Below are 10,056 nucleotides of genomic sequence, written 5' to 3' on the forward strand. Positions count from 1 at the left end.
AGACATAGTCTTTCAGAGGCGCTAGCACCTTACGATCGGGTAGACCGGTACACCTACATCCCCTACATCTGCTAGTCCACCACTGTAAGAGTTCGCACAACTTAGTCAACTATGCCAGAGCCCATAATGGCTTGTGCCTGCACACGGAAGTTTCTAGCATGAAAGATTTTATGATCCCTTTGAGCCTGGGTGGCGGTCCAAAAAAAACAGGCAAGTCCTGATAGACATCAGGTGCCTCAGTCCACCCAGATGTGTGTTTAAGTTGCCACCTTAGATAAACCATTAAAATTATCAACTCACATCTGTCATGGATATCACTCACCCAATCCACGTCTACTAGCATAGCATGGCATAATAAGCAAATGTAGAAGTAACTCCCAAAGGTTTCATAATAATACAGGTAATAGGTACTACCTCATCTACTTCCCAACCCACAATTTAATTAGATCCTAGTCATGCAATGTGTGAGGATTGATCTAATGCAATAAAACATGGGTTGTAGAAAAGGTATGATCAAAGTGTTACTTGCCTTGCTGATGATCCGCGAGTCCTAGGGTTTCGAAGTAACAAGCGGCGCAATCCGGGTGATCTATCGCAGACAAACAACAAGCACACAATAAGTACTCATCTAATGCACAGGTAAAACTCGAACAAGAGAACGAACCAGAAAGTTCAACTTAAGAACTCCGGTTGCAAAGAAAGAACGAACCGAACAAAGAAACGGAAAACAAACGGCGGAAGAAAACAGCTCGGTTCTAGCAAGTTGAAACTAGGTCAAATTTTACCGGGGCAAAAACTTGTTTAAGTTGATTAGATGGAACGGCGGTTTCGAAACGAAACTCCAGGCGCTTGAATCACCTGATTCCGATAAACGAGCGAGAAGATAAACTAGAACGAAGATCGGATCTAAGATCGCGATCGCGGAATAAATCCGACGAGAAGAAAAAGAAGAACGGTTATACGAACGGACGTTCGTTAACCTAGAAGAATCCGGTGATCACGTTCGTTAGGACGAACGGTCCGGCGAACGGTCCAAAGGCAACTAAATCGGAAAAGAAAACGAATCCGATCTAGGGTTTCGGAGAAGAAAAACCGAAATGAAAAACCGATCTAGAAAACGAATCAGAAGAGAAGAAAAGAATCGGAACGATTAGAAGAAAACGATCCGAGGAAAAGAGACGCGGGGCAACCTCCGGCGGCGTCTCCGGCAAGGGGCTCCGGCGGCGTGGCGTAGGGCGGCGGCGGCGTGGGCAAGGTGCGGCAGCGCGGCGTGGGCAAGGTGCGGCGGCGGCTGGTGTGGGCAAGGTGCGGCGGTGGCGGGTGTGGGGTGGCGTGGCGGTGGTGTAGGGCGCGGGGTGGGGTGCGGCTTGGGGCTTGGGGTTTGATTTGATGGGTTTAGAGGGGGGGGGGTGTTGGGGTATTTATATTGGTGAGGGGAGAGGAGACTTGGGGTAGGGGACAAGAAATAGAATAGGAAAAAGAGTCCTAGAAGAAAAAGGAAAAACGGAACAAAGGAAAGAAACTAGCCTAGAATCCTAAAAGGATTCGGCTAAGATGAGGCGAGGCGGCGGCCTGGCGCTGGCGCTCGCGCGCAGCTGGGGGCTGGGGCGGCCGGCTGGCTGGGCCTTGGCCTGGCTGGCTGGCGGGAGGCTTCTTTTTTTCTTTTTTTTAAACGGTTTCGCGCGCAGAAAAAAAAAACAGAAAAGAAAATCTAAACGGGCTCCGAAAAATCTAAAGTAAATTTTCCCCGACTCCTAAAAATGAGTCGAACAAAATGAACTTTTCTCCGGACCTAAAATGCAATTTTTGAAAACACGCATTTTTCCCTATCCAAATAAAATGCGAATAAAACTCTGGGAAAACCAAAATTGATCTATTTATTAAATCTTCTTTTTTGCTCAATTTTGGGAAAGTCATATTATTCCCTCTCGTATATTTTTGATATCGGAAAATTATTTGAAGATGAAATAAATAAATCAAATGATCCTCTTTTCCAAAATTCGAGAAAACTCTCAAATATGAAAATAACGAAATCTCCAACTCTCTCCGAGGGTCCTTGAGTTGCGTGAAATTTCTAGGATCAACCAAAATGCAAGAAAATATGATATGCATGATGATCTATGTATAACATTCCAAATTGAAAATTTGGGATGTTACAAACCTACCCCCTTAAGATGAATCTCGCCCTGGAGATTCGGGTTGGCTAGAAAATAGGTGAGGGTGGTCTTTGAGCAAATCTTCTTCTCTTTCCCAGGTGGCTTCATCCTCTGAGTGGTGGTTCCACTGAACTTTGCAAAACTTGATAACCTTGATGCGAGTAACTCTACTGGCAAACTCGAGAATCTTGACTGGCTTCTCCTCATATGTTAAGTCATCCTTCAACTGAATCGCTTCAAGTAGTACTGTATCTCTTAGCGGTACCTCCGCCATCTCGGCATGACATTTCTTCAGCTGAGAAACATGGAATACATCATGAACTCCTGACAGCTCCTCTGGTAATTCCAACTTATAAGCAACTTCTCCCATATGTTGCAAGATCTTATACGGTCCAACGAAACGCGGTGCTAACTTTCCCTTAACTCCAAAGCGCTTAACTCCTCGAAGTGGGGATACTCGAAGATAAACTCTGTCTCCGGTTTCGTAAACTATCTCCTTGCGTTTAGAATCTGCGTAGCTCTTCTGCCTGGACTGGGCTACCTTGAGCCTATCACGAATCAACTTAACTTTCCGTTCAGACTCCTTAATCAAATCTGGTCCAAAGAATTGACGGTCTCCAACTTCGTCCCATGACAACGGTGTCCTGCACCTCCTTCCGTATAAAGCTTCGAAAGGTGCCATCTTCAAACTGGTTTGGTAACTGTTGTTATAAGAAAACTCCGCATACGGCAAGTTATCGTCCCAACTAGATCCATAATCTAGTGCACAAGCTCTCAGCATATCTTCCAAAATCTGATTGACTCTCTCGGTCTATCCATCTGTCTGCGGATGAAAAGCTGTGCTGAACTCTAGTCTGGTTCCTAAAGTTTCATGCAACTGATTCCAAAACTTTGAGGTAAACTGGGTTCCTCTATCTGATACGATACTCCTCGGAACTCCATGCAAACAAATGATCCTTGTCATGTATATCGTTGCCAACTTAGCACTGGTGTAAGTGGTCTTAACTGGAATAAAATGTGCTACCTTCGTCAAATGATCAACTACTACCCATATCGAGTCATAGCCTGCTTTCGTCCTGGGTAGTCCGGTGATAAAATCCATGCCTATCTTATCCCACTTCCATTCGGGTATCGGCAATGGTTGTAACAATCCTGCTGGCTTTTGATGCTCTGCCTTTACTCTCTGACATACGTCACAAACTGCTACATATGCTGCAATATCCTTCTTCATTCCGGTCCACCAGAATGTTTCCTTTAAATCCAAATACATCTTGGTATTCCCTGGGTGAATCGAATACGGTGAATCATGTGCCTCTTGCAAAATCAACTTCCTGATCTCCGGGTTATTGGGCACATAAACACGGTCCTCAAACCATAAGGTATCGTGCTCATCCTCACGAAATCCCTTTGCTTTTCCTTCGCTCAATTTCTCTTTTATAGCAGCAATCTCCTTGTCAGATTTCTGAGCTTCTCTGATCTTATCCATCAATGTTGACTGAATCTCCAATGTTGCTACATAGCCTCTCGGAACTATTTCCAAACATAGCTCACGAAGGTTTTCTGCTAACTCCTTGGGTACTTCTCCCGTCACTAGGGTGTTGACATGGCTCTTACGGCTCAATGCATCAGCTACTACATTAGCTTTTCTGGGATGATAATGCAATCTCATGTCATAATCCTTGATGAGCTCCAACCATCTCCTTTGTCGGAGGTTCAACTCCTTCTGCGTGAAAATGTACTTCAAACTCTTGTGATCCGTGTACACCTCACAATGATTTCCAATGAGGAAATGTCTCCACGCTTTCGATGCATGCACTACGGCTGCTAACTCCAAATCATGCGTGGCATAATTCAACTCATGAGGCTTCAGTTGTCGTGAAGCATACGAAACAACTCTTCCTTCCTGCATAAGCACTGCTCCAAGTCCTCGACGTGAAGCGTCGCAATACACCTCAAAATCCTTGGTCTGATCTGGCAAAATCAATACTGGTGAGGTAACCAACCGTTTCTTCAACTCCTGAAAACTAGCCTCACACTCCTCAGTCCATTTGAACTTAGTATCCTTCTTCAACAATTCAGTCATAGGCTTTGCAATCTTTGACAAGTTCTCAATAAATCTCCGATAGTATCCTGCGAGTCCAAGAAAACTCCGGATCTCTCCAATGGTTGTTGGTGCTTCCCATTCGGTTACGGTCTCAACCTTTGTGGGGTCAACTGCTATACCTTCTCCGGATATAACGTGTCCGAGGAATCCAACTTCCTTCAGCCAAAACTCACATTTGCTGAATTTGGCGTATAACTAATGTTCCCTTAGTTTCTCCAAAACCAAACGCAAATGTTCCTTATGCTCCTCTTCATTCTTTGAATAAACTAGGATGTCATCAATGAACACTACGACGAACTTATCCAAAAACTCCATAAAGACTTTGTTCATCAGGTTCATAAAATAGGCAGGTGCGTTAGTCAATCCAAGTGACATAACGGTATACTCATACAGTCCATATCTCGTGGTGAATGCTGTCTTAGGAATATCCTGCTCTCGAATCTTCAATTGATGGTACCCTGATCGCAAATCGATCTTGGAAAACACTTTAGCTCCTTGCAACTGATCAAACAGATCGTTGATCATTGGAAGTGGGTACTTATTCTTGATGGTTACTTCATTCAACCCCCGATAATCTACAACCATCCTTAATGATCCATCCTTCTTTTCCACTAGAAGTACGGGTGATCCCCAAGGCGAAGAACTTGGGCGAATGTAACCTTTATCCAATAACTCCTTAATCTGATTCTTAATTTCCACCAAATCCTTTGCTGGCATCCGGTACGGTCGCTTTAATATTGGGCCTGTACCTGGCAATAACTCAATCAAAAACTCAATGTCTCTATCCGGTGGCATGCCTGGTAATTCCTCAGGAAATACATCAGGAAAATCCTTTACCACTGGTACTTCCTCTTGCACAACTCCTGTTAGGCAGTTTACTTGTGTCCTGTGTGGCACATGCCGGGATACATACTTGATCCTTCTTCCTTCTGGTGTGGTAAGAAAAATTGTCTTACTGGCGCAATCGATGTTTCCTCCATACATCGATAGCCAATCCATACCAAGAATCACATCCAGACCTTGGGATTCCAGAATAATTAAATCCGTTGGGAAAACATGCCTTCCTATACTTAATGGCACTTGAAAACATCCTTGTCTGGCCATGTACTCTGCTCCTGGTGAGCTTACTAGCATAGGTGTTTTAAGAATCCTAGTGGGCAGGCTATACTTTTCCACAAATCCCCTTGATATGTATGAATGCGATGCACCAGTATCGAAAAGAACGAGTGCGGTAAATGACTTAACCAAAAACTTACCAATTACTGCATCGGGCTGATCTTCAACCTCCTCCACATTAACGTGGTTCACCTGTCCCCTATTGAAAGGGTTCGGCTTTTTCCCAGAGCTTCCATTGCCATTTCCATTCTGGCCTTTAGGGCATTCATTGGCATAATGTCCGGTCTTGGAACACTTATAGCAAGTGACGTGGCTCAAATCCTTTTTGGCTGGGGTTGATGGGGTGGTCCGGTTCTGGCCGTTGCTTCCTCCATTCCCATAACCATTCTTGTGGCCATTATGGTTGTGCGAGCTACCTCCTCCATGGGTGTGCTGAAACTGAAATCCCGGTTTAGGGGCAAAACGGGGCTTCTGCTGGGCTCCAGAGTTATACTTCCCCTGTCCATACTTCCTCTTACGGTTCTCAATCTGCTATTGCTTTCCTTCAATCATGATGGCACGATCTACCAACTCCTGGTAGTTGTTGAAACTCGCTACCATCAACTGCATGCTTAGTTCATCATTCAGTCCCTCCAGAAACTTCTCCTGCTTAGCTGCATCCGTAGCAACGTCATCTGGGGCATAACGTGCTAACTTGCTGAAATCGTCAACGTACTGGCCAACTGTCCTTCCTCCTTGGCGTAAGTTGCGAAACTCACGCTTCTTTATGGCCATAGCTCCTGCTAAAACATGGGCAGTGCGGAAAGCTTGCTGAAACTGATCCCATGTGACAGTGTCAACTGGGTAAGTGGCTGTGAAATTCTCCCACCATGCTGCCGCGGGTCCGTCTAGCTGATGTGCGGCAAACTTCACTTTCCCACCATCCGTGCATCCTGCAGTGGTCAACTCCCTTCCTATCTTGCAGAGCCAATCGTCTGCTACTATCGGCTCGGTGCTACTGGAAAACATCGGCGGGTTTAGCCTAAGGAAACGGGCTAAGTGGTCAACAGGTGGTGGTGGTGGGTTGTTGGTGTTGTTCTGCTGGTTCTGGACTAACATCTGCATCAATTGATTCTGCTGTTGGATCAACTGAGTGAGCTTCGGTGGAAATCCATTGTCACGTCTCAGAGGCATCTGAGGGTTTAGAAAAGACGAGAATTAAGAATAGAAGGGGTCTAAAGGGAAAACACTAACCATATGCACATGAGGCAAAAGCACACAATTCACTCCAATCAATCAAACAAGGGCTTACAAACGATCTAAAACTATCGCAAAAGTGCTTGACTATTGTGTTTTCATGGGGGAATACTACTACTATCTGGTGGTCATCTAGAAATTTGAACCGGTGGAAGACTCCATGATATCTGCTCCAGCTTCGTCTTCAAAGTCGGGTTCACTTGGATCCGAATCGGTGTCGTCGATGATGATGTAGTTGTCCGGACATGCGACGTACTCATCCTCCTCCTTGGATGCTAACTTCCTCTTGAGTTCTTCAATCTCCTGCTTAAGATCGCCATTGTGTCTTGCTAGGGCTACGATCTCGTCCATGTAGTCCTTGTGTGTAGACTTCAGTTCTCCTTCTAGCTTGATTATCCTTGCCTTTGCATTCTTCAACTCTATCATATCATTGCACATCTGGTTCTCGTGGCGTCGAATGTGCTGGTTTAACTCCTGGATGAAAGATGCAATGGATCTATCCTTCTTGGTGCTGACTAGCTCCCATTGTTCATCTCGGCGTCCACAAATCTGGTAGATGGTGTCCTTGAGGTCTTCTTGGTAAACTTCTCCAATGCGTCCTATGGTGATATGAGCTGCCATGCTCCTTCCCAGACTCCAGGTTGGTGCATTGAAAACACTATCTATAGGCTTCGTGATTGGCGCAAATGTTCTCCCCGGAACGTGAGCTTGAATCTTCCAGCGCTCCTCTTTAGGCAGAGTGGCGTTGAAAGTTCCCGTGAAGCTTGGTAATCCAATATTCAGGTACTTGGTGACTTCCTTCAGGTGAAATCCAAATGGTGTGCCTTCATCCGGTTGAGCGTACTTAATCTTCGCGTTCGTCATCCTAAAAGGGTAGAAAAGATGAGGAGTTAGAAAATGAGAAGAGAATGGTGATCTATGGCTTTAATTTAGTGGTCGTGTCCTACAGTCAGCGTGTGCTCTGATACCATTCTCTATCGCGACCCGATCCGAATGGATCAAGCGCTCTGTGCTCAGGTGTCATCCCTAGATCAGTAATGCTGACACCACACAGTACATCGAAGGATTTATAGCAGAGTGGCAATCACACACTTATTACATCATTGTCTCAAAAGAGAACTTATTACAATAAATATGGCTTAAGGCCATCTAGTGTCGATAACAGCAGAAGACTTGGAAGATAAATGGGTCCATCAACTCCAACGGCATCGCTGAGTATAGGTCCACGACCTAAAAACACCTTACTCGTCGTCTGAAAAGTCTACAACATGAGAAGTTGCAGCCCGAAAACGGGTCAGCACATGGAATATGCTGGCAAAGTAACACATAGAGAGTAATGGAATGAAACAGCTATACTATATGCATATATGGCTGGTGGAAAGCTCTATGGTTACAGTTTTGCATAAAGCCAGTTTTTCCCTACTGCAAAGGAATAAATTTATTTAACTATCATGGTGGTTGTGAAACATCGAGAATGGTTGACAGCATTCCGATCCCAATTAAAGTGATTAAAACCCAACAACATTAATTAGAAGTAACATGATGAGATTCACATGATATTCAAGTACTAGATACTCAAGTTGTCCATAACCGGGGACACGGCTAATCATGATTAGTTTGTACACTCTGCAGAGGTTTGCGCACTTTTCCCCACAAGACTCTATCGCCTCCGTTTGGTTTCTCGCACTGCATGGTGTTTGAGAAACGGATGACCGAGACATAGTCTTTCAGAGGCGCTAGCACCTTACGATCGGGTAGACCGGTACACCTACATCCCCTACATCTGCTAGTCCACCACTGTAAGAGTTCGCACAACTTAGTCAACTATGCCAGAGCCCATAATGGCTTGTGCCTGCACACGGAAGTTTCTAGCATGAAAGATTTTATGATCCCTTTGAGCCTGGGTGGCGGTCCAAAAAAAACAGGCAAGTCCTGATAGACATCAGGTGCCTCAGTCCACCCAGATGTGTGTTTAAGTTGCCACCTTAGATAAACCATTAAAATTATCAACTCACATCTGTCATGGATATCACTCACCCAATCCACGTCTACTAGCATAGCATGGCATAATAAGCAAATGTAGAAGTAACTCCCAAAGGTTTCATAATAATACAGGTAATAGGTACTACCTCATCTACTTCCCAACCCACAATTTAATTAGATCCTAGTCATGCAATGTGTGAGGATTGATCTAATGCAATAAAACATGGGTTGTAGAAAAGGTATGATCAAAGTGTTACTTGCCTTGCTGATGATCCGCGAGTCCTAGGGTTTCGAAGTAACAAGCGGCGCAATCCGGGTGATCTATCGCAGACAAACAACAAGCACACAATAAGTACTCATCTAATGCACAGGTAAAACTCGAACAAGAGAACGAACCAGAAAGTTCAACTTAAGAACTCCGGTTGCAAAGAAAGAACGAACCGAACAAAGAAACGGAAAACAAACGGCGGAAGAAAACAGCTCGGTTCTAGGAAGTTGAAACTAGGTCAAATTTTACCGGGGCAAAAACTTGTTTAAGTTGATTAGACGGAACGGCGGTTTCGAAACAAAACTCCAGGCGCTTGAATCACCTGATTCCGATAAACGAGCGAGAAGATAAACTAGAACGAAGATCGGATCTAAGATCGCGATCGCGGAATAAATCCGACGAGAAGAAAAAGAAGAACGGTTATACGAACGGACGTTCGTTAACCTAGAAGAATCCGGTGATCACGTTCGTTAGGACGAACGGTCCGGCGAACGGTCCAAAGGCAACTAAATCGGAAAAGAAAACGAATCCGATCTAGGGTTTCGGAGAAGAAAAACCAAAATGAAAAACCGATCTAGAAAACGAATCAGAAGAGAAGAAAAGAATCGGAACGATTAGAAGAAAACGATCCGAGGAAAAGAGACGCGGGGCAACCTCCGGCGGCGTCTCCGGCAAGGGGCTCCGGCGGCGTGGCGTAGGGCGGCGGCGGCGTGGGCAAGGTGCGGCAGCGCGGCGTGGGCAAGGTGCGGCGGCGGCGGGTGTGGGCAAGGTGCGGCGGTGGCGGGTGTGGGGTGGCGTGGCGGCGGTGTAGGGCGCAGGGTGGGGTGCGGCTTGGGGCTTGGGGTTTGATTTGATGGGTTTAGAGGGGGGGTGTTGGGGTATTTATATTGGTGAGGGGAGAGGAGACTTGGGGTAGGGGACAAGAAATAGAATAGGAAAAAGAGTCCTAGAAGAAAAAGGAAAAACGGAACAAAGGAAAGAAACTAGCCTAGAATCCTAAAAGGATTCGGCTAAGACGAGGCGAGGCGGCGGCCTGGCGCTGGCGCTCGCGCGCAGCTGGGGGCTGGGGCGGCCGGCTGGCTAGGCCTTGGCCTGGCTGGCTGGCGGGAGGCTTCTTTTTTTCTTTTTTTTAAACGGTTTCGCGCGCAGAAAAAAAAGAGAAAAGAAAATCTAAACGGGCTCCGAAAAATCTA

Source organism: Triticum urartu, chromosome 1A, assembly GCF_056163025.1.
Source record: "Triticum urartu cultivar PI428250 chromosome 1A, HENAU_Tu73, whole genome shotgun sequence".
In the NCBI taxonomy this organism is placed as follows: domain Eukaryota; kingdom Viridiplantae; phylum Streptophyta; class Magnoliopsida; order Poales; family Poaceae; genus Triticum; species Triticum urartu.